The sequence below is a fragment of the Microtus oregoni genome, unplaced genomic scaffold (genome assembly GCF_018167655.1).
Source record: "Microtus oregoni isolate MIOR12 unplaced genomic scaffold, Mior012 000013F_ref0000133, whole genome shotgun sequence".
In the NCBI taxonomy this organism is placed as follows: domain Eukaryota; kingdom Metazoa; phylum Chordata; class Mammalia; order Rodentia; family Cricetidae; genus Microtus; species Microtus oregoni.
Window position 1 is genome coordinate 32,483,046 of NW_024543072.1, and position 23,365 is coordinate 32,506,410.

A 23,365-nucleotide genomic window follows, 5' to 3' on the forward strand; every position below is an offset into this window, starting at 1 on the left:
TCGGTAGCGCTGCCGGGAGTGTCGAAGAGGGAAGCAGTGCAGCCGCGTCCGTGCTACTACTGGAGCTGCCGGCACTGCGAGCGAGAGCCGAGCACACGAGCCCGCCATCATGTCATGCTATGGGTGGTATGGAAGAGAAACCAAGGTGTAAGTTGGTAACCTGGGAACTGGTGCTGGTAAAGTCAAGTTAGAAAGGGCATTCAGTTACTATGGGCCCTTAAGAACCATGTGGATTGCCAGAAATCCTCCAGGATTTGCCTTTGTGGATTTTGAAGATCCTACAGATGCAGAAGATGCAGTTCGAGGATTGGATGGGAAGGTGATTTGTGGTTCTCGAGTGAGGGTTGAATTATCAATAGGCATGCCTCGGAGATCCCGTTTTGATAGGCCACCTGCAAGACGTCCCTTTGATCCTAATGATAGATGCTCTGAGTGTGGTGAAAAGGGACGTTATGCTTATGACTGTCATTGCTATAGCCCTCAAAGAAAAAGCAGGTCACGGTCTAGATCACATTCCCGTTCCAGGGGAAGGCGATACTCTCGTTCATGCAGCAGGAGTCGGGGAAGGAGGTCAAGATCAGCATCTCCTCAAAGATCAAGGTCTGTGTCTCTTCAAGATCAACTTCACTCAGAAGATCTAGGTCTGGTTCTATAAAAGGTTCGAGATCCTGTTCAAGGTCGAGATCAAGATCCAGGTCTATTTCACGGCCAAGAAGCAGCCGATCAAAATCCAGATCTCTGTCACCTAAAAGAAGCCGTTCCCCATCAGGGAATCCACGAAGAAGTGCAAGTCCTGAAAGAATGGACTGAAGTTCTCAAGTTCACCCTTTAGGGAAAAGTTTTTTTGTTTACATTATTATAAGGGATTTGTTATGTCTGTAAAATGTAACCTAGGAAGGATCATCAACCATCTAATCAAAATGGATCTGGATTATTGCCCTGTAAAATTCATAGCAGTTAAGTAACTGTTTTTGTTGAAAGTATTAACATCTTTTGGTCTGAAGATATGGGTTTTTATTTGGCACATTTAAATAAAATGCTTCTAACTAGAAAAAAAAAAGCCACATCCTTCCAAGAAACTACATTAAATGTGGGAGTGTTTCTTTATTAAGAACCTCTGTAAGGAAGCCTATTTGGGGATTTAGCTAAAGTGACCCACACACTGAGTAAGAAGGTCTGAGAAATATCTATACTTACCATATTTTAATTAAAAGAGCACTTGATAAGTTCTCAATTGGCTCGAAGAATAACTAACTTGAAAATAAATAGGAGCTGTGGCTTTTTAAGAACGGAAGGCATGTTTTATCTTGAAGATATTCCTGAAGGGCATCCTTGCACAGCCTCTTGAGATCACCAGGCGAGATAACATCCCAAACTGGTCTCATCTGGTTACCTAAACAAAACAAAACCTCAAGAAATCTTCCTACAGCGGGGTGTCGCTTAATCTTCTCTCAGCAGCCTCCCAACAGAGCCCCGAGCAACACCTGCCTGCTCTAAGGGTGTGGATGCTGGCCCAACAGAAAGGCAGCCTGTCAGCACTGTTGTACCCACAGTATCGCGGTATCGCGATAGCTCTAGCACAGTGGTCAAGACAGGGTGGAGTGAGAGAAAGAAACACAACCAAGTACTGCTTCTAAGCTTCAGACGCAAATATCCCTACACGTAGGGAATTTAAATGTAGAATCTTAAGCAGTAAGCAAGGTATTGAATGTTTTTCCTTTTTATTTATTATTTGAGAATTTCACATATGCATAGAATGTTTGGGTCAAATCCGCCCACACCTCCTACCACTTTCCCTCCCGACTTCCTGTACTCTTTTTAGCCCACCGAGTTCATTCAGTGCTACCAGGATGTGCAAGATGCCATCCGCAAGAGCGTGAGCAAATTATCAGGAGCGGTGTCCCTGAAGCAAGTTGAAAGAAACCCTTCCTCACCAGCTGCAACCGGTTGCCCATAGGTTCTTCAGCTAGGGGTAGGTGGGCCTTCAGAAGATCCCAAATCACCCACAGTGAGGACTTTTGGCTGGTTTAATCTTGTACAGTGTAGAAGGAGGTACAGGCAGGCCTGCTTTTCGTCCCACCCGGCTTCCCCACGGCTAGCTTTACACCCGAAATAACAACACACAAATTGTATTCTTTTAAACACTGCCTGGCCCATTAGTTCTAGCTTCTTATCGGCTAATTCTCACATCTTGATTAACCCATTTATATCAATGTGTATAGCACCATGAGTTGGTGGCTTACCGGGAAGATTCTAGCCTACGTCCATCTTGGGTTGGAGCTTCATAGCGTCTGCCTCACTTCCCTTCTTGCCAGCATTCTGTTCTGTCTACTCTACCCACCTATGTTCTGACTTATCTGGCCAAGCAGTTTTCTTTACTAATTAACCAATGAAACAATAGATAGATAGAAGACCCACCTACATCAGTACAGGTCCCTATTATTATGAGTTCCTATGTGCAACAGCCCCATCATGTCCAGAAATAGCTTTGCAGCAGCCCCCCCCCAACATCTGGTTCTTAAAAATCTCTCCATCCACCTGCATTGCTATAATCTCTGGTTCTTCGGTAGAAGGGGTGTGAGACAGATGCCCCATTGAAGGCTGAGCATTCCACAGTCTCTCAATCTTTCCACAGTGATCAGTCGACAGGATAGTGAAAACGTTAAGAATAAGATACCTTTATACATACACAAAGTTTAGGGAGAATCATATTAGAATAGAAACAGAATAGATCGTAAAGTTATACAGCTACTATTATGCACCGATTCTACTAGCAAGTATACATGAAATCTTAACTAATAGTTATAATCCAGGGGAAACAGAAATGACCAGAATTGTTAGAAGACAACCATTGACCAAAACTTACATTGGAAATACGTCAAATACTTTAAAGAATTAGCCTTCAGAATGTTTCAAACAAAATAAACAAATGCAATAATAAGAATATTTCAAGTTGAGAACATACTATATATATATATATATATATATATATATATATATATCTGAAACCCAAGGCTTTTTTCTACATATGGGGAGACAAGAAGTCTATTGTTTATTATTCTTGTAAATTACATGTTGAGGATGAGTGGGCCAGGAAAATGTTGACACCTCAGGATATCACTGTTTTACATATCACGAGTGAAATATCAAGAACCACTGCTCCTTTGAAAGTGGGTAACATGCAGTATTTACACAGCACCCGTGGCATGGCACTACCCTAAGTATGGCAATAGCTGCAGTACGTTGACACTATGGTTTTAACTTCCAGAGTTGAATAGTGTCCATCAGTTTTATACATAAATCCAATGTCTAGTGGGAGCTTTTCACAATCAGGGAGGTTAACCATGTGTAGAGACAAGAAATATGTGGAAATCTCTGCACCTGCTGTGAACCTCAAACAGCTCTAAAAATGAGTCAGTTTCAATTACATGCATCATATGTATAACAGTTTTTGAATGAATAAATAAATAAATATCGAATAATATATCCACTCCCAAGCTACAAAATCAGAACTGTCTTGACCATAATTTGTTTTCGGTTTTTTTTTATATTCTCCACATTTCTGTTCTCACCATCAAGGATCCAGGCCTTGTAAAAGTAGATCTATCCCTGAAATCCAATCCACAAAACCATGTCTTCAGAACCGTCCTCTGTTTGTACAAGTAATCCCCCTGGGCTTTTAGTTCCCTTATATATTCAACCGCCCGTCCGTGTACCAATTAAAATGTTTCTGTGTTGGTGTTCTCTGCTTGGAATTATTAATTATTCTTATATCCCAAGACACTACTGATCATTTGAAGCCCAGGACATTTTGAATCAGGATTATGGATATGCGAATCCTTCTTCCCACACTACTTTAAAAGATTAAAATTGTGAAAGCTGTTTTTCTTTTCCAACATTGGCAGTACTAGTGACCTTTAGCCTGGAAAAAAAAAAGCAGCATCAAGATTCCATGAAAATAATGTCCACAGGCTTTAGGCTATTTCCCATGGATATAGGACAATCTGACCAGACAGAGAGCAGACACGGGGTCCAGGGATGGGAGGGACCCATCACAGGGTTTTATCCATGACCGGACACTGAGCTCTTCAGGCAACTGCTCCAACAGTTTTTTTTTTCTACTTCAGAGGACCCTGTTGACAGGAGCTATTATCCACAGAAACTAGGGGAAAGCCCGGCTGGTAGCGCAGAGAGTAAATGTTTCACTTTTTCAGTGTTTTCAAGAGGAAAAGAGAACAAAACCCGTCTTACTACTGGGAATAAATATATTGCAAACATACATTGAACTTAAAGGAGACAAAGCATTATGATGTAGTGGGAGGAAGGCTTCCCTATCCCCTTGAAAGGCAGTTTAGTCACTGCAGGATAACAGAAGGAAACACATCCTACTGTGTCAATCATCCACAAAATCCTCTGGGTCAAGGGAAAATGACAAGCCCATGAGGGCCTCTGTACACTAAATGCCTTCAGTGTTCCCCAGAGTGATAAGCCATGATCAATGAATCAGAGTGATTCATTGGTTGACCTAAGGACACACAGCAAGAATGTGAAAAAGAAAAAAGCCCTAATCATGGCCCTCTGAATCCATGTTTATTGTGATACCTTATTTAACGTCCCCCAAGTCATCAGTCCCCTCATCTAAGCTGTCTCCCGTCTCAAAGGAGTCATGATGTAATCAGTGTGGGTCTGGGGGTGGCTCAGTTGGTTAAGAGCCTGAGGCTAACGTGCAGGCATGTGCAAATTATGCACACATGGACTATTGATGTGAATGTGCATATGTGTACATGGAGTTCAGAGGGCTACTTTGGGTGTCATTTCTTGGACACTATCAATCTTTCAAAAATGGTTTTTGAGACAGGACTTCATGATGGAGTCCATGCTGGTCTGGAATCAAGAACATGTTTGTGATCAGAGTGCTGGGGAAATGCATGCCGGGAGATCCCGAGGGGTAGCTTTTCACCCTAGAATGCTTGCCAATGAAAGACCCAGTTTCAAAAATAGAAGATGGATATTACAGGTCTGGTGTGTGTGATTTTAATCCCAACACTCAGGAAACAGAGGCAGGTAGATATCTGTGAGTTCTAGGCCAGCCTGGTCTACAGAGCACATTCCAGGCCAGCCTGGGCTACATACTGAGGCTCTGACTCAAAAAAAAAATAGTTTTTTTAGAAGATGGATAGTGCCTAAGAAATGACACCCAAAGTAGTTCTCTCGCCTCCACATAAATACATGTGCATTCACATCAGTACACACATGTGCACATAAACACACCTGTATGCACATACATGCCTACAAAAAATAAACATGTAAGTTCTTAGTATGATAGTACTTCTTATAAAAGACAAATTTTAATATTATTAAAAATTTATTAGGATAGAAATTAGTTGTTTGTTCTTGTTTAATCTTAGGTACAAAACATATATATCTGAAATGCAAGTAGATCTGATCAGGCAATACTGATCATAGACCAAGCCAAGATGACAGTTCCTATTTTTGGATCTAAAGACCTAAAAACTCTACGGACAATTTGCCCTTGCAATAGCCCTACCCCCACCCCCAAAACCAATTTTTTTCTATATTAATTGTTTTTCTAATTATTATAACAAAATGCCTGTCATAAAACATTAGAGATGAAGAATTTGTCTTATCTGATGATTTAGGGGTATGGTCCACTCTGACAGAAAACACATGGCAGAGGGCTGATGATGTGAACCTGTGGTGATGAGAGCTTGCTCACCTGTACATAGATCCTGAAGCAAAGAAAGGAGAACACCCCTGATCTGATGTAGGAAGGTCTTCTGTTTTGTGTTGATTTCATTGGTTAAATAAAGAAACTGCCTTGGCCTTTTGATAGGACAGCAGCTTAGACAGGCAGAGTAGACCAAACAGAATTCTGGGAGAAAGAAAGCAGAGTCAGGCAGACGCCATGAAGCTCCTGCCCAAGACGGACATAGGTTAGAATCTTCCCAGTAAGCCACGACCCTGTGGTGATACACAGATTACTAGATATGGGTTAATCAAGATGTAAGAGTTAGCCAGTAAGAGGCTAGAGCTAATGGGCCAGGCAGTGTTTAAATGAATACAATTTGTGTGTTGTTATTTCGGGTGTAAAGTGAGCCATGCGGGAGCTGAGCAGGACGAAAAGCAGGCCTGCTCGCCTCATCACTACACTGATCTTCTGCCTTTTTCTCCTTTCTCCATTTTTATTCATCCTGGGAGCCCCAAACCATGGATAAACCACATAAAATCAAGGTGGATCTTCTCAGTTAAACCTGTTGAACACTCTTAATGGTCTGGAGAGAAGATTCAGAGGCTAAGAGCACGTATCGCTCTTCCGAAGGACCCAGGTTTGGTTCCCAGCAGCCATGCTGGCTAAACACCATCTGTAACTCCAGTTACAAAGGATTCAGTGATGGCTTCTGGCTTCCATGGCACTGTGTGCACATGGTACACAGACACGCATTCCGGCCAAACACCAATACTCTAAAAATAAATAAATATTCTTAAAAACACACACATGCCTACTCTCAAGGAAATGCTCATAGGTATGGTTTCTAGGTGGTTCAAAGTCTACCTGACAATTAAATTTAACCATTGCACTTCTGGGAGAGTCAGTTTTCTTTAGGGCGTGGACTCTTCTAGATTATCCACTCTTCATGGATGACGATACGGCAGTGTCTAGGTGAATAGCTCTAACCAGAATCAATAGTTTACTGCTTTTAAAGATGGTATGAAGTTGGAAGCAGGATGTTGAGTGGTCTGAGAGAAGACAGAGGATGTCGGGGGTATGATAAAAATATATCGTATTCATACGTGAAATTCTCAAATAATAAAAAAAAAACTGTATTTTATTTGTTTAATTTTTTTAAAATATTAACCATCCTAAGGTAGGAAAATACAACCACAAAGGGGCATGGTAAGTAGAAAACAAAAGAAAATACAACTTTAGCCACACAAGAAAGATCTGAAAACTACAATGTTTAAGTAAAATCTGGCGTGAAAAGAAAAATGATTGTTGGGAGCTTACTTAGGTAAAACTGACAGGTGTACAAAGACCAAATTTCTACTTGTGTACCTGCTGACCTACAGCATTCTGTGTGCTCAGAGAGGCTAGCACTGCCTTGGGAAAAGAACACTTTCGAAAAAGGCAGAGGTATTAGTCAGACTGTGTCCCTCTGACAGAAGACCTAACATAAACAACTAAAGCGGAAAGACACGGGCCTCACCCCACCAGACACTGTGAACTCATAGTCTTTACCGTGATTATTATTTCCATAAGAGGGTGCTGAGATTTCTTCTCCAAGCTGGCCACTCAGAACTATGGGTCCCTTGTTCTGTACACAGTAACGATACCATATGTCCCACCACAACACCAAGAGCCCAGATGAGTCCTAGCTGGACTAGTGTGCCTAGAGGAACTAACCTTCTCATTGGATTTAATGTGAGTTTGTGGTTTTTCCCTCTCTGCCAAAGAGTCTGCTGCTATGCGTGAGGTAGTTATATATGTGCCAGGGACAGTCCTGTATCATAGACCTCATATGCCGACAAGCTCTGGTATCTGTTTATCATCTCAGAAGCAATAAAACTAACGTATTGAGTAGTTTGGCCTCAGGAGCCACAATGACTCACAGCTGCACAGGGATTAATATCACGTTCTCACCATAACAGACTCATCATGTCAGCCTCAGGACGGGGACAGCAGCCAACTAGTCACTTCTACATGTCGATGGCGGAGACAATAAGGACAAATTATGTGGGGCATCCAACAGTTCTCCCCTCCATGTGGCACCCTCTCTTCAGGTACAGTAAAAGTAAATAAATAAAAAGGGAAGGAAAAGACACGGAAACCAAAATTATTCTCCTAAATGATCTTTAGTCCAGTGGATTAAAAACAAAAACAAATAATTCAAGGTTTGAAAAATGAGTAGAGCTTATTTGAGTTAGCTGCTATTATATAATAAATCAACCCAGGGCCTAGCACCTGAAAACAATTGTGTTACCTCTCCTCATTTCAATAGAAGGCTCTGACTAAAGTTTCTCATTAGATTACAGTCAGATGGTGGGCAGAGCTGCGGAGGAACAGGGCTGCCCTTTGTTTTGTCTCTCTGTGCAGCCTTCGGTTGTTCCTCCGATGTGGTCTGAGTGTCTTAACGACACGGGAACCTGTCAGCAGTCAGGCTGTCCTCCAATGTCAGAGCTTCTCTCAAGCAAGACAGTTTGCTCTTTAGAGCTAGTCTCTTGTGATGTTCCTTTCAACTCTCAACTTGACAGAATGTAAAAGATCACCTGGTAAGGAAGTCTCAGTGTAGGACTGCCTAGCCCAGGCTGGCCTGTTGGTGTGTCTGTAGGGGATTGTTTTGATTGTCTTAGTTAAGGTGGGGAAAACCAGGCCTCACTGGGTGACACTATTCCCTAAACTGCGCAAGAAAAGAAAAAGTGAGCTGACTTGGAAGCATGCAAGCACTCAGTCCGCTCTTAACCATGCCTGTGATTAAGCTAGCTCTCTTACGTCCCTTCCACCTTGACTTTTTTGCTTTGACAGAATTGAGATAAAATAAACCCTTTCTAGCGGACATATTTGTCTCCTCCCTTGGGCAGCTATAAGACAGCCAAATAGCCACGCCATTACAAACGTGAGAGAATGAATCACCATCGTCTTTCTGTTTCCAGCGCCTACCCCAGTACCTGGATGCTCATTTAGTGAAAGTTCATTTGGTGCAATTAAGGTGTTCAAGGGATGCTGAGAGACAACAAAGGGCACACAACCTGGTCCTAGAGCATGCACAAAGACTAGCAAATAATTCAAAGTTCTTGTTATTAACCATCCAAAATCATAGATGTCGTTTTAAATAAAAATCTCAATTCTTTCAGATAAAGCTAATTACACTTCCAGTAACAAATGAGAAAATATGGCAAAACTACACATCTAACTATTATTTGAATAAATTTCTATTTATATAGCCAGAGCGTTGTCTACATCCTTATTTAAAAGCAGTCCTCCCCTTGTTTTCTTGGCGTCCTCCAGCCCCTCAAGCTCTTACACTATTTCCCACCTCCTTTTCTATGGGGTTCCCTGAGCTCTGAGGGCATGAATTTCATGGAGACATCTCATTTAGGGCTGAGTGTTCCAAGGTCTTTCACTCTCTGCATATTATTTGGCTGTGGGTCTCTGTATTTGTTCCCATCTGCTGCAGGAGGAAGCTTCTCTGATGGTAGCTGAACAAGGCACTGATCTATGCGTATATTGAAATATCATTAGAAGTCATTTTATTAATATGTTTTTAGGCTAGTATTATTTAGTTTTCCAATAGGTTCCTGGGCTATTTGTTGGGGTAGGGAAAGAATATAATCAACATATATTTAAATTTTAAAAATAAAAATATAAAAGATAAAATACCTAATAGGAAAAAAGAACCATCTTCTCTGTGGGTTCCATCACTCATTACAGAGACACTGAATACATGAACTCCATCTAACCACTTCTTGTCCCGTCAGCTGAGGACTACACATTCATCCTCTTTCTGGGCATCTACCCTGACATGTAGTTCATTCTCCAGAAGCTCCCTATCACAGAGATGTGTGAGTAATATATCAAGAAAGACGTTCCCAGGGAGAAACTCTGGAATATAAGTTTCCAAAACCAACCCTACTTGACCCCATTGGAGCAGCTCCCTCGAATAAGCCATGCAAACACACTATGTCTCAGTATCTTTAGCTATAAAAATGGAAGGGTAATATATCACACACTGGATATAATTTGTTTCAAGTTGTATAATATCCTTCCAACTTAGTTTGTGACAGATGATTTGTACATTGCAAGGGAGAGGAAGATTTCTTAAAATTGGGTACATTCTCTTACCTCCAGCCACACTGTCCTCTGTGAATGGTAACTTTCCAATGCCCGTTTAAACGGTTTTCACACATGCCATCATCCAATGGACGCGGTTCATTTCCTCACCCCTTTGTTTCCGATTCCTATCAATTCTTTATCAATAGAATACAATGGAGTACATTTCTCTTCTAGTCAAGATTAATTGCATGATGCCCTTGGTGTAAAATGAGCTTTGTGTAGACATGTTTCCAAAAGGTTTTGGAAATTTTAGATGAATTACATTCACAAAGTCACCCCCAAATCGGTTTGGGTTCATTCTAAAATATAAAAATAGGGCCGACAAGATGATTCAGTAGTAAAAGCACCGGCCACCAAGAAAGAGCCTGAGTCTCATCCCAGGACCTACATGGTAGAAGGAGAGAACTGAAACCTGAAAGTTCTCCTCTGACTGCTACACTCACACTGTCCACACACACACATACACACACACACACACGAGTTTTTAAATCTATATGTGTGGGTTAGTAGAGAGGCAGTTCCGCAGTTAAGAGAGCACGCTGCTCTTGCAGAGAACTAAGCTCAGTTCCCAGCACCCACATCAGCTGACTCACAGCTGCCTCTAACTCCAGCTCCAGGGTGTCTAGTGCCCTCTTCTGGTTTCCACAGGACCTGCAGTCACAAGCCATACCCACACACACAAGTCATAAAAAATAAAAATAAACCAAAAAAAAAAAAACAAAACAAAAAGCCGGGTGGTGGTGGCGCACGCCTTTAATCCCAGCACTCGGGAGGCAGAGGCAGGCGGATCTCTGTGAGTTCGAGACCAGTCTGGTCTACAAGAGCTAGTTCCAGGACAGGCTCCAAAACCACAGAGAAACCCTGTCTCAAAAAACCAAAAAAAAAATAAATAAATAAAATCGTGTTAAAAATCTAAAAGTAGATAATGTGGTAAAGGCAGTAAATATGTAACTTACAGTTCACATCATAAATGTGTTTGCTTTATGGCATTGCAATAAAGGAAGATCAAAACCTTCCCCGTCACCTAGTTATTATTAACCAATGACTCATTAGGATGGTGACAACAGCAGCTGGACTCCTGGGATGTTAAAGGGCCCACTGAGCTCCAGTTTAAGGTGCTACTCCCATTAGCATTCCCTAACTGGAATGCAGTTTTACAGTTCAGATGAGAGCAGTTGGCACAGTTGAACTGCAGGTAACACATTACAGCATGAATATTACGACAAGAATTCCTAGTTTCTGCCTCTGTTTCTGCAATCACAGCAATTACAATCAGTAAAACGGCTGTTGTTAATGACCCAGATTTCATTCGATGAGAACAGAGGCTCATTTCATATAAAACACATACATCCCCTCTTAGCATTTCCTGCCTTGCAGTCATCGAAATCCGAATTTCTGCCTTTGGGAATTTGGTAATGGATGTTGTGCGTCTATTTTCCCTTTTGTCTTAAATGGAGAAGATTACTTTATTTCCTTCCTAGCTTTGGTGTGTTTTGTTTTGTAGTGATTCGCTATCAATATTTAAACACATTCTTAAGAAGCTATCCCTAGTGAGTAAAATTTCTTACAAAACTAATTAAAGAGCAATTTACTGCACAAAGGAAATGTACATTATCTATATACATATATGTACCTATATAAGGTTTCTAAATGACATAAAAACCGATTTGAACTTTTAGCCATCTAGTAAACGACATCTCTCCAACTCCTTCATGCTCCTGAAGCTGTCAAAGACCATGAAAGAACATTCTTTATGTGACTTATGCCCATTGATATGTACTATAATTGGAAGTTAAGTGGACATTTTAAAGATTTCCTAGTACTTGCTCATTTAAAAATAATAGTGCAATGTATGTGGGCATAAATAACATACTTTAGGAAAACACTTTCCTGTTCAGAACAAAGAAACTTTGATGAAAAGATTAGCATTGATTTACATCTTTGCGAAACCCCTTAATGTCTGGCCTGATGGAGGATCAGCTGGATCCTAGTATTTGCTCTGCATTTCATTAGTTTAGCAATGCTCTTCTGATTGAAGCCTGTGAGGGTTTGATAGAGAACCTTCCACCACCGGCAGGTGTAGTAAACACTTGGTCCCCAGTAGGTGGCACTGTCTGCAGAGGATAAGGAATCTTGAGCTAGAGCCCTGCTGGAGAAAGTATGTTGCGGCTTTTGAGAGTTTACAGCCTTGCCCTACTTCCAGTTCTCTCTGCACTCCCTGTCTGTGGCTGAAGATGCTATCCCTCAGCTCCCTTCTTCTGTCACCACGCCTGCCACTTGGTGTCATTCTTCCTCTTATCTTCTGGAACTGTAAACCAAAACAAACGCTTTTTTTTAATAAGTTGCTTTTGGTCATGGAATTTTGTTACATCCTCAAAAAAGTAACTAATATACCGTGGAAAGCGGTTAGAGTAACTATTTCTTATGGCATTAATAAAAAGGACAGAAGTGAAACAAGCAAAAAGTAACACAAACTGTGGAAGGGAAAGAAACAGATCAACTACTATAGAATCATCCCTTTGTTTAGAAAGTGACAAATGTCTAATTTAAGGTAGAATGGAGCTGGGGAGATGGCTCACTGAATAAAATGATGCTGTGCAGGCATGTGCACCAGGAATCGGATCCTCGGGACCTATGTAAAAGTCAGGCAGGCAGAGAAGTTAACCACCCCAGCACTCAGCAGGTAGAGACGGAATACCTGGAACAAGCTCGCTACCAGGAATAGACAGAATTGGTGAGCTCCAGGTGCATCGAGAAACTTTGCCTCAATAAACAAAATAGAAAGCAATATAGAAAGACATCTAACATCAAACTTGGACCTCCACGCGCATACACATACATGTATACACGCACATACATTAGAACATAGATACACACACATGACACGACATGCAGACACAGAGGGTAAACTATAAAATTCAAGAATGTAAGTTGTGATCTCAACTGCAATTACTAAAATAATAATGTAGACCTATTTGACCAAAATATGACAGAGAAGAGAAAATGGAATATCAGAAAACTGCCTAATGGACAAAAGGCAAGAAAGGGCACAATAATTATGGAAAAGATGAATAGAAAATCCATCACCAAATTGTAAGACACATTATCTGAAAGGAAAGGCAAAGATACAGTGATGTAATGCTACCAATAATTACTACCAGAGGTGACAGGTCCTGCACCGAACGTTCTGCATGAATATTTCATTTAGTCCACACAACAGTGCAACAGATAGGGAGTGCTAAGTTCATTTCATTCCTAACAGGAAAAACAAGGCTTTTAGTAAGAGGTAGAGTCAGCATTATGAACAGAGCCATCTGACCACAAAGCCCTAAGCATTCTTTCTATGGATCCCTCTGCATTATGAGCAAAACTAAGACCACAGATGATGACATCTCCAATAATGAGTTCTGTGCCCGGTGGGGAAGGGCCAGTGGCACATTCAGCTCACTGGCTATGGAATGCCATGACTAAAGACTATCATACATGTATTGTCTTAGCCCAGGCTCCTCTAACAGAAGTGCCATTGGCTGAAACATTCATAAACAGCAGAGTTTATGGTTCTGAAGGGTGAGAAGTCCAAGGTAAGATGCGGACAGATACAGTTGTCTGGAGATAGCCTCTCCCCCGTCCAAGATGGTGTCTTGATATTGTGCCTTCGTATGGGTGGTAGGCAGAAGGGCCAACCAGACAAATGTTAAATGAAGTGTCTTTGCCATGGGCTTTAGCCCCATTAACTAGAAAAAAGACTGTATGGCTTCAATAGACTCTTAAAAGTCTCAATTCTGAACATTATCACCTAAGCAACAGCTGAATTTTTGCAAAGAGAATACATTCAAACCACAGTGTGTGTGTGTGTTAAAATCATAAAAATAAACCACATAAAATATAATCAAAGCATTTTATGTTTTATATAGATGTGCATATACACATAAGAGACATATTGGTCCATTTCTATCTATCCATATATCTGTTATGCCAAGACCTGACATTTGAAGGAAATTTTATTTTGAAACAGTTACCTAAATGCAAGTGGTATTGATTTTATTTGAATGGCAATGCTTCATTTTTAACATTAGATCAAGTTTTGAAACCTAGTGTCAGAAAGCAATAAACGCCATTCAGTTTAAATCAGCAGGTGCCAGACTTAAATTTTCTGAGAGTTATAAAACTTTGAAGAAAGACAGAACGAGAGAGACAGGTTACAAAGATGCAGAGAAAAAGAATGTGTTACTAACATATTACTGCACCGCAGCTTTTCGAGTTCAGAAATTTCTAACATGCTCCGTGTAGCATGGCATGTCGACCCATTTTGTTGTCGTTTAGGGATGTTAGGCTGGCCAGGGAGTCAGATCTGCACAGCTGTTCCTCTTTCCTCTGAGAGCAAGCTAAGAATGGCTCACTCGGTCGTCATAGCTGGGCAGACAGATGCTGCTCATGGTGTGGCCATTGCAAAATTCAATGTCACGGTAAACGGATATTGGAATATCCAGGAGGTGTTCAAATCTTCCTGATTTTAGGATCCTGAATAAGTGTCTCAACATGCTTCACCATTTTGAGGAAATATCACTGAGACCTGGTGAGAGGAGGAAGGACACCAGAAGAAGCAACACCAGGGTGCACAGCAGATAGTCTATTTTAGAATCCCCCTTGGCAGCTCTAGGTTGGTAAGCTTGCTAGTTCTGGCCAGTAGTGGTGTCTGCTGCCTCTGCGTGTCTATTCTTCGACACACGAGATCATGGCTGAAAACCGAACAAATTGAACCATCTCAAAAAGCATAATGAAAGCCCACTGAGTGTATTCTAATGGCTAAAATAAATCAAACGATTTATAGGAAACATTGTACAAGCCAGGCATGGTGGTGATGACTTCATCTGGAATCCCAGCCCTTAGGAAGCTGAGGCAGAATCATTAGTAGGTCAAGGCCAGCCTAGACTACATAGTGGATTCCAGGCTCCCTGAGCTATAGAGAGAGACCTTGTCTCAAAAACCATAAAAGAGATAAATACATACAAAAGAAAGAAAAAAAATCTGCCTTGTCAAATTCTGTTTGACATGCATTGTGCTTTTATTACTCGTCTATTTATTTGTTGTGTGTATACTCTGGTTCCCTCTCTGTTGCTGTGATAAATCATTCTAACCAAAAGCAGCTTGTGGAGGAAAAGGCTTAGACTTCCAATTCTCAATCCATCATTTGGGGACATCAGAGCAGAAACTCAAGACAGGAACCACAAAGGAATATTGCTCGCTGTCTTCTCTCTGGTTCATTCATTCACAGGTTCATGGTTATCTAGCTACCAAAACAACTTGCCTAGGGATGCTGCTGCCCATAGTGGGCTAGGACCTCCTGTGTGAATTAACAACCAAGGTGGGGTCTGGAGTGAACATCTAGGGTCAGATGGTCAACAGCAGTTAAGAGCACTGACTGTTCTTTCAGAGTTCCTGGGCTCATCCTCAGAACGCACCTGGCAGCCCACATCTGTCTGCAATTCCTGTCCCAGGAGATCCAACTTCCTTTTATGGCCTCAGACATCTTGTAAACATCAGACATACATGTGGTGTATAAACATGCATGCATGCAAAACATTGATACACATAAAAAATAAATACTAGACAATCACACACAGAGAGACATGTTCATGGGCCAATCTAATCTAGACAATTTCTCAACCACTCAGACAACTCCAGGCTTTCAAGTTGTTCATTATAGCTAACTGAAACAATTTTTGTGTGTGAGTGCATGTGCATGCACACGCATTATCTGAGTTAGTTCTACTTCAAATCCTTAAATATTCTGAATCTCCACATGCCTCATGTTGGGTTAGATTCACCGGGGTATTCACTTCAAGTCCATGACATAATCCGGTGTCCTGTGGTCTCATAGATGAAGACCGAGAAAAGGACATTTGGTCTCCTTGATGTGTTCCTAGTCCTTCGCTATCCAAAGGTGTGAATGAGGAAACCATATCTGAGAACAGCAGGAAGATTGGCCTGTCCAGGAAAGCGAGTGGTGTAAGAAGTAAGGGGACTATCAGCTGACTGTCATTGCAAGGTGGTGTCCTCACGGATATGGAAGCAGAGTTACAAACAGCATTTCACTTCAGCCACTGGCCAGCCCTTGGCAGTCAAAGTGGTATTGACCCATATTGCAGACAGGAAACTGTAATTTGCCTAAAGCCCTTCATCTAGTAAAGGGTGAGGGGCCTGGATCCAATTCCAAGTCTTTTTGTTATTATTACCCTGTTCCATATGGACTGGATAGGTGGGGAAGGGATGGCCAGATCAAAGCTCGGAAATCATAGTTTATAGATAAGTGGATAATGCAAACATGGCACATGGGATTTTATTCCTCCATGAAGAAAATGAAACTATGAAACTTTGAGGAAATGGATAGATCTAGGAATTACTACAGGAAGTAATGTAACCCAGACTCAGAAAGGCAAGTACTGTATGTACTTTCTCACATCTGATCCCAGCTCATACTACATGTTTATACACGTGGCTGTGAATGTGGGCGTCAGTTACAAAACTAGAGAGAGGAGAATGAGAAAGAAAACACACTTATCTTTCCTCTGTCTCTATTGAAAGTCGGTGAGCAAGTCAGACTGATCCGAGAGCTCCAGCATCCTCTCTGATGGCCTCAGAGGCCTCGCCAACCCCTCTGGGAGCATGCGCAGTACCTGCTGTGGTCCTAGGACACCAGAGCAACTCAGGGGCTCCCAACCCTGACCGTCTTCACCAGAAGTGAACCCAACATTGGCATCTGACTACAGGCTGTTTTACAAGCTGGCATAGTAGAAAGCTGAGTTCTAATAACTATATCAAAAAACTAGTCTTTCATGAATGCACTTTGCAAAACAAAAGAAAAAAACACGGTGCCCAGTGGTGGAAAAACAATGGAATTATCTCCTGGTGGTCTCATTTGCCAAGCACCTGTTGGTCACCACTGACTGGGATGTTTTGATAAACGCAAAGTCTGAATACAGCATCTTGACACCGTGTGACTAAACCTAAGCTAACTTTCCACCCCAATATTATGACAGAATCAGATGATATATGCTTGTGGTAGCCTTCCTACCATGCAATTTCCCCAAACCGAGATCATAGCTAAGTCTTTTTTCTGATAATTAAAATACACCCCAGAATTTGTATGCACTCTGGCAGGAGGGGTGTCTGTATGCATGTCACAGATATGTGCTGAATGCATCAAGGAGCCTTCTTTGATCTTCTAAGAACTAACTGTTCTCTGAACTTACTAACTCGCACAGTTGGGGCATGGTGATGTTTGTGCATAATCTCAACACTCAGAGGCACATTAGGAAGACCATGGGGTTCAAGGACAGTCTGGGCTATAAAACATTCTCAAAACAACAACAACAAAAAAGGGCAGCTTCTCATGTCAATAAAATGATAATGGGCAAACGTGTTCTATCCACATCTGCAGGAGTCATGGAGCTGCCGATGGAAGCTGTGGCTAGTGATTCTATCATGCAGATGTATCAATCATTTAGTCACTTATTAAACTTTTAGCACTGTGCTAGAATTTTAAGGGAAACATAAAGCATCATATTTTCAGTGTACTGGAAAGAGAAATATATATATATAATCAAATAGTATAAAAACTGTAATTATGCAGCAAATTGTACATTGTAGAAGGCAGGTAATGTTGAAAAAGATAACGATGGGGGAAGGGTGGAAGAAAGCTTCAGGAATGCGGTGGGTTGTAATATTGTTACAATCTGTCTGATTTTTCCCCTGGTAAGAGTATTTCATAACCATCCTTTTTTTTCTTTTTGAGATTATAATTTGATTACATTTTTCTATTCCATTTCCTCCCTCCTAACCCTATCATACAGCCCCTTCCCATTCTCCTTCAAGTTCATGACCTCCTTTCTTCACTAGTTGCTATCACATGCATATACGTATATATAAATATAACCTGTTCCATTTGTATACTAATATATATATATATATATATGCACATATGTATGTTTTCAGAGCTGACTGTTTGGCACTGGACAACAAGTTGGTGTGCTCTTCCCTGGGGAGGACCACTCTCCTGCTCCCAGAGTTCTTCAGTTGCCTAGCTCTTTGTGTAGTGTTGAGGCCTCGTGGACTTTTCTCCATTCAGTCTGGCATGTTCATTTGTAGCCCCTCTATTCCTCTGCCTCCTCATGGAGTCCACTTTACACCCATAGTATGATGAAAAAGCTAAGTTCTAATAACCATGCTGACAAACTAGGTATGTGTGCATCCCCCTCCCCACACACACACACTGGGTAGGCTCCTTCCTCATCCACCCTTTTGTTATTACAATGGATCTGCGATGAATACTGAGCCAGGCTTGGGTGCTACCCATCCACCTAACTAATAGTGGCGCCCCTTCCGTACACACAGGTCTAGTTCCTCTCCTGCTGGAAGCTCAGTGTGCTGGGAACAGAGGCCAACCTCGGCTTTGATGTGGCACCACCCCTGAAGGAGAGGGCAAGCTCTTCACAAGCGAGTGAACTGATGACATCAGACCTTGTTGTCTGCAGAGGAGGCAGTAGACTGTCCTTGCTGAGTTGTCTGGATGTGGTTTACTTTCCTTGTCCCACCATCCCTCCTAGAGCTTAGAGGATACCTGATGTATCAGGACACGATACCACACTGCATTATTGCAGACTAAGATACTCACTTCACCACAAATGCTGAGAAACTCACTCTAAGACTCACTGGCCTCATCCTTACAGTAAGGGATTTCACGAGAAGCAACTCAAGGGACAGAGGGTTTATCTGCATTCACTCTTCAGGGGGAAGGCATGGAGGCTAGAATAGCTCTCACCCAGCATGAGGCTGGGAGCAGGAAAGATGGCTTAGAGGTTAGGGGTACTCATTGCTCTTACAGGAGACCCAGGTGTGACTCCCAGAACCTATACAGTGATCCAACAGGAATGCACACGGCGCACATGCGTGCGTGCAGTCAAAACATTCACAAGCACTAAGAAAAGCAAATAAAGCTAAAACCAAGGATCAAAAACCAAAACCGAATTAGCAACGGCACGAGGCTGCTGGATCACATCTGGAAAGGTCAGGAAGCACAGAGAGGTCCAGGAGGAGGGTATGCCTCCCGGCCATCCCTACCCTCACTACATTCCCACCTCATGCCTACCCACAGAGATTCACTTCCTCCAAAGACCCCACAACCTCCCCAAACAGCGCCACTATCTGGGAAACAAGTTCAGGAGATTCTGTAGATATTTTACATGCAAACCATAATGAATAACAATTTTATTGTAATGCATATATATATAGAGAGAGAGAATAAAACACAGAACTAAAATGAACTAGAAATATATATAACCTGTTCCATTTGTATAGTATTATTTATATTCTATTACATCATATACATTATATATATATAATATACATATTCCTAGTTAACTTCAATGCTGTGTCCCATTTTCACTGTTTATTCACTGCCCTTGCTCACAGAGGGTGATGGATGACAGTTCCTGAATCTCAGGGAGAGTCGGTTATTTTATTGGAAGAGTGAATTCTAGGATTCGTAATCCATAGACACGGCTCCATCTGCCTTCTATTCTTCTCTGTACCTTCAGTCTGGGGCTAATATTAAAGGAAACCACTTGGTAATAAATGTCTCTTGGCTGTCCCATATATTGAAGAAAAATATAAATATAAATGTCTTCCCTAAACCATCTCTTCAACTTCATTGCAGGGGAAACAATGAAGTCAATGATAGATCTTAAGATATCCACCACTAGCCTAACATGTATAGAGGAACTAGATTGTATAATTTTTCTTCTATTTTAAGTGGCTAAATAAAAGTCACATATTTTTTTTTCTTAGCAAACCTGTTCCCATTGGAAAACTCCAAACCTATTTTTTTCCTATAGATGTCCAGCGCCTGAATCTCACCCCCACGGTTTGCCAGCTCATGAAAGAAAACTGATGAGCTACAGCTGTCAAAGTACTTAAAAATTAAAATGAAATAAAGTACATTCGGTATAATTCTTAGACTAGTCAGGTTATCTGTGCCTTTAAGTTTATTACACCTGCTAGTTAGGACAAGACCATCTCAGGAGTTGGGAGGAGGGACAGGAGAAATGGGAAGTTGGGAGGGGCTGTCTGTTCCTGTCAGCTACCTTTGTTGCTACTGTCATTGTAGTCACTGCGTGGGGCATGTGGCCCTCAGGAGTTCGCCCATCAGGATGCTGGATGGTAGCCATTAGCAGCCCTCTGCACTCACCCAGCAAAGTGCAGTCACCAAGATGCTCAGAATTCCCAGAAGGCATGTTTCTCTCTGGGGGTTGACCTTATCCTCCATTTTTCCTTTCAGAGGTAACAGTGGTGCTGTGCAGCTCCTGAGAATTCGCTGAACTAATCCATTATTGGAAACTAGAGGCTCCCACTTCATTCTCGGAAACAGTCAAGCTGCAATCGAGCTACCCAACACACATTTTATTTCCCTATCTCAGCATTCCTAGTGGATTTATTTCACAATGGATCACGGGCTTATGACATTGCTCAGTGAAAATAAACATTATTTTTACACTCCAGACAGAACCACAATGGACCAAAGAAATGATTTCACTCAAGAGCCAGTGAGATGGCTCAGCTGGAGAAAGTGCTTGTTGCCAAACTTGATGACCTGAGTTCAGTACCAGGGAACCACATAGCAGAAAGAGAAAACAAACTCCGGTAAGTTGTCCACTGACCTCCACAAGCACGTTGCGTCACGCGAGCACGTGCATAGCGCACACACACTTAAATATATAAGTATGTAAACTTGTTTGTTTGCTTGCTTGCTTTTGTAGTTTTTCAAGACAGGGTTTCTCTGTGTAACAGCTCTGGCTATCGTGAAACTTGCTTTGTAGACCAGGCTGGCCTCAAACTCACAGAGATCCGCCTGCATCTGCCTCCTGAGTGCTTGGGATTAAAGGTGTGTGCCACCACTGCCCAGTGTTAATAAACTTTTAAAAAGTGCCGTCTAACAAGTCTAGCTTGACAAATCAATGAGTTTATTAGGGTTTCTTTAGAAATCACAAGCAACTTGTAGATTGATGTCCCCAAAGAACAGCCACTTCTGCCTCCCACAATTGTTAACTATTTCTGTATCTTGAGAGTTGTGAGGCCTCATGTGGCCCTTCCACAATGAAATGTTGATGAGCCCACTCTTGTGAGGGTCTATCATGATAATCGAAGCCGATATGACTTCAGGAGTGTTGTGATCCAGCTGCCCTCACTCCCCCTGACTAACAGTGGAACTTCCTTGTGGTCTATAATTGACAAGGATGTTTGTGTTCTTTCTGGCTGGTGGGTCTCCACAGAAGCAGTAGAGGTATAAAAGGTTTTAGCTGAGGCAAAATAAAGCTTGCTGTTCTTCCACCTGAAAAGAAGCCTCCATGTCTCAATCTCGGCATCACCCCCCGTCTCAGCATCCAGGCTGCACTGGGTGCAGCAAGGAGCAGTGGCCCTGTCATACCCAGAGGACAGAGTTCTACAACACTTGTATTAACTAAGCTTTCAAATGTACTGACGGTTCTGTAATTGTCACTGTTCACACCTAATGTAACTGTCATTGTTCACACTGAATGTAGTAACTGTCACTGTTCACACTGAATGTAACTGTCATTATTCACAATGAATGTAACTGTCATTGTTCACATTGAATGTCACTGTTCACATTGAATATAACTGTCACTGTTCACACCGAATGTAGTAACTGTCACTGTTCACACTGGATGTAACTGTCACTGTTCACACTGAATGTAACTGTCATTATTCACACTGAATGTAACTGTCATTGATCACATTGAATGTCACTGTTCACATTGAATATAACTGTCACTGTTCACACTGAATGTAACTGTCACTGTTCACACTGGATGTAGTAACTGTCACTGTTCACATTGAATGTAACTGTCACGGTTCACACTGAATGTAACTGTTCACATTGAATATTTAAATAATTGAGATGCGTCTGAAAATATAAAAGTAGCAAAATTCAGGGTAACATGTTAAATAGTTAACTACGTCATTCACTATAGAGTGGACATAGTTCCTATTAAGGCAGCCTCTCGCTGGACATTTTTAATGCCCCCTGTATCTTGTGTCACTCTTGATTTCCTGCATTTTCCCAGGAGTAGCCATGTGTTGCAGAGTGTGAAAGAAGCTTAGCACACTGGACACACTGACTCATTTAGTTTGCACAAAAGAGAGAAGTGAGGCTTAAAAGGAGAAGGGTAATCTTCCCCTCGACCAAAATCTCAGAGTGAGGATTAGACCTTTGATGGACCTGATGCTAAAGCCCAGAGCCTTTTTATTGTAAGTACCATGCACTTTATTAATAATATCCTTATTATTTTTAACAACTCCATTTTAATTTTCACAGTATTTGGAGGTGGAGGGAGTTGAAAAAGAAGTAAGGAATAGAGTTTCTCTATCGCTTGTTTCCTTCCTTTTTACTATGAATTTCCCATCTAGCTCCCAGAGCCAGCCTTGGTTTGCAAAGTAGATGAAATCCTCAGCCATCTTCCTGCTCGAAGGGCATGTGCTCGGGTCATGGTGCTATTTTGTTTTCCAAGGCGCCTTTCTCAAATGTATAAACTTAGAAAAGGAGAGAAATGGGTATGAGAAAGAGAGAGTGCTTCCCAGGTGCAGAAAGCATCACCTCCCAGTGAGAGCAGCAGCTCCTGAAGGGCAGGGCAGCCAGGGGACTGGATTTCAGCTCCACGTTGGCCTCGTGTTGTTTGGTGTTACCACAGGGAGGCCACTTAATCTACCAACATGTCAGACTTCTTATCCATAAAGCAGCAAAAGTATTACATACTTGTGGGACTGTTGTAGCAGTCAAAAAAAAAAAAATCCTGGATATTGAGATGCCCTAAGACTTTAAAGCTTCAAAGCCTTTGGACATGTGACTCACCAGGATCAATGTGGGGAAAACCCTACGCAGGGAAAGTAGGGATGTCATATCCTGCATAAACTCAGTACTTTACATCGCTCGGCAATGTTTCAAGAGCCTAAAATGTCTTGACAAATTTAAGATGATAATACAAGGACCCAAACCAAGGAGGACTTAAGAGCCACCTACTGAGTCACCCCGAACGCAAGCAGTGATGTGCCAATTTCAGCTATAAAAGAGAAATGGAAAACAAACAAACTTCCTTTGAATAAATCTAATCTTGCCATCAGTAGCCCAGATCCGTTACTTCCTGTTTCTGTTTTCATTTCCTGTCGGTAAAGCAGTGCTAATGACAGCCTCTGTGACGTGGGCTGTGAGATGCCACCATTCCTTTCTCAATTCTCCCGCCTTCTCTGGCGGTTTGTCACCCAGGACAGAGCACAGTTGCAGGAGGCTGGAGCCTCCGCCTCTGCAAGAGCCTTAGCCACGTGCGAGTCCAACAGAACTCGCCTGACAATGAGGTTTTGCTATTTACAAGAACTTAAAGACTGGCAGTACGTTGTCGGCACCGCAGAACAACACTGCTCAACTGTGAAAACGCTTTAGGCAAA

General features: G+C 41.8%; 1 pseudogene; it reads left to right on the forward strand.

Annotated features, from left to right (window-relative positions):
* Nucleotides 1-109: 109 nt before the first annotated feature.
* On the forward strand, nucleotides 110-810 carry LOC121455420 (annotated as a pseudogene).
* The last annotated feature ends 22,555 nt before the right edge of the window (nucleotides 811-23,365 follow it).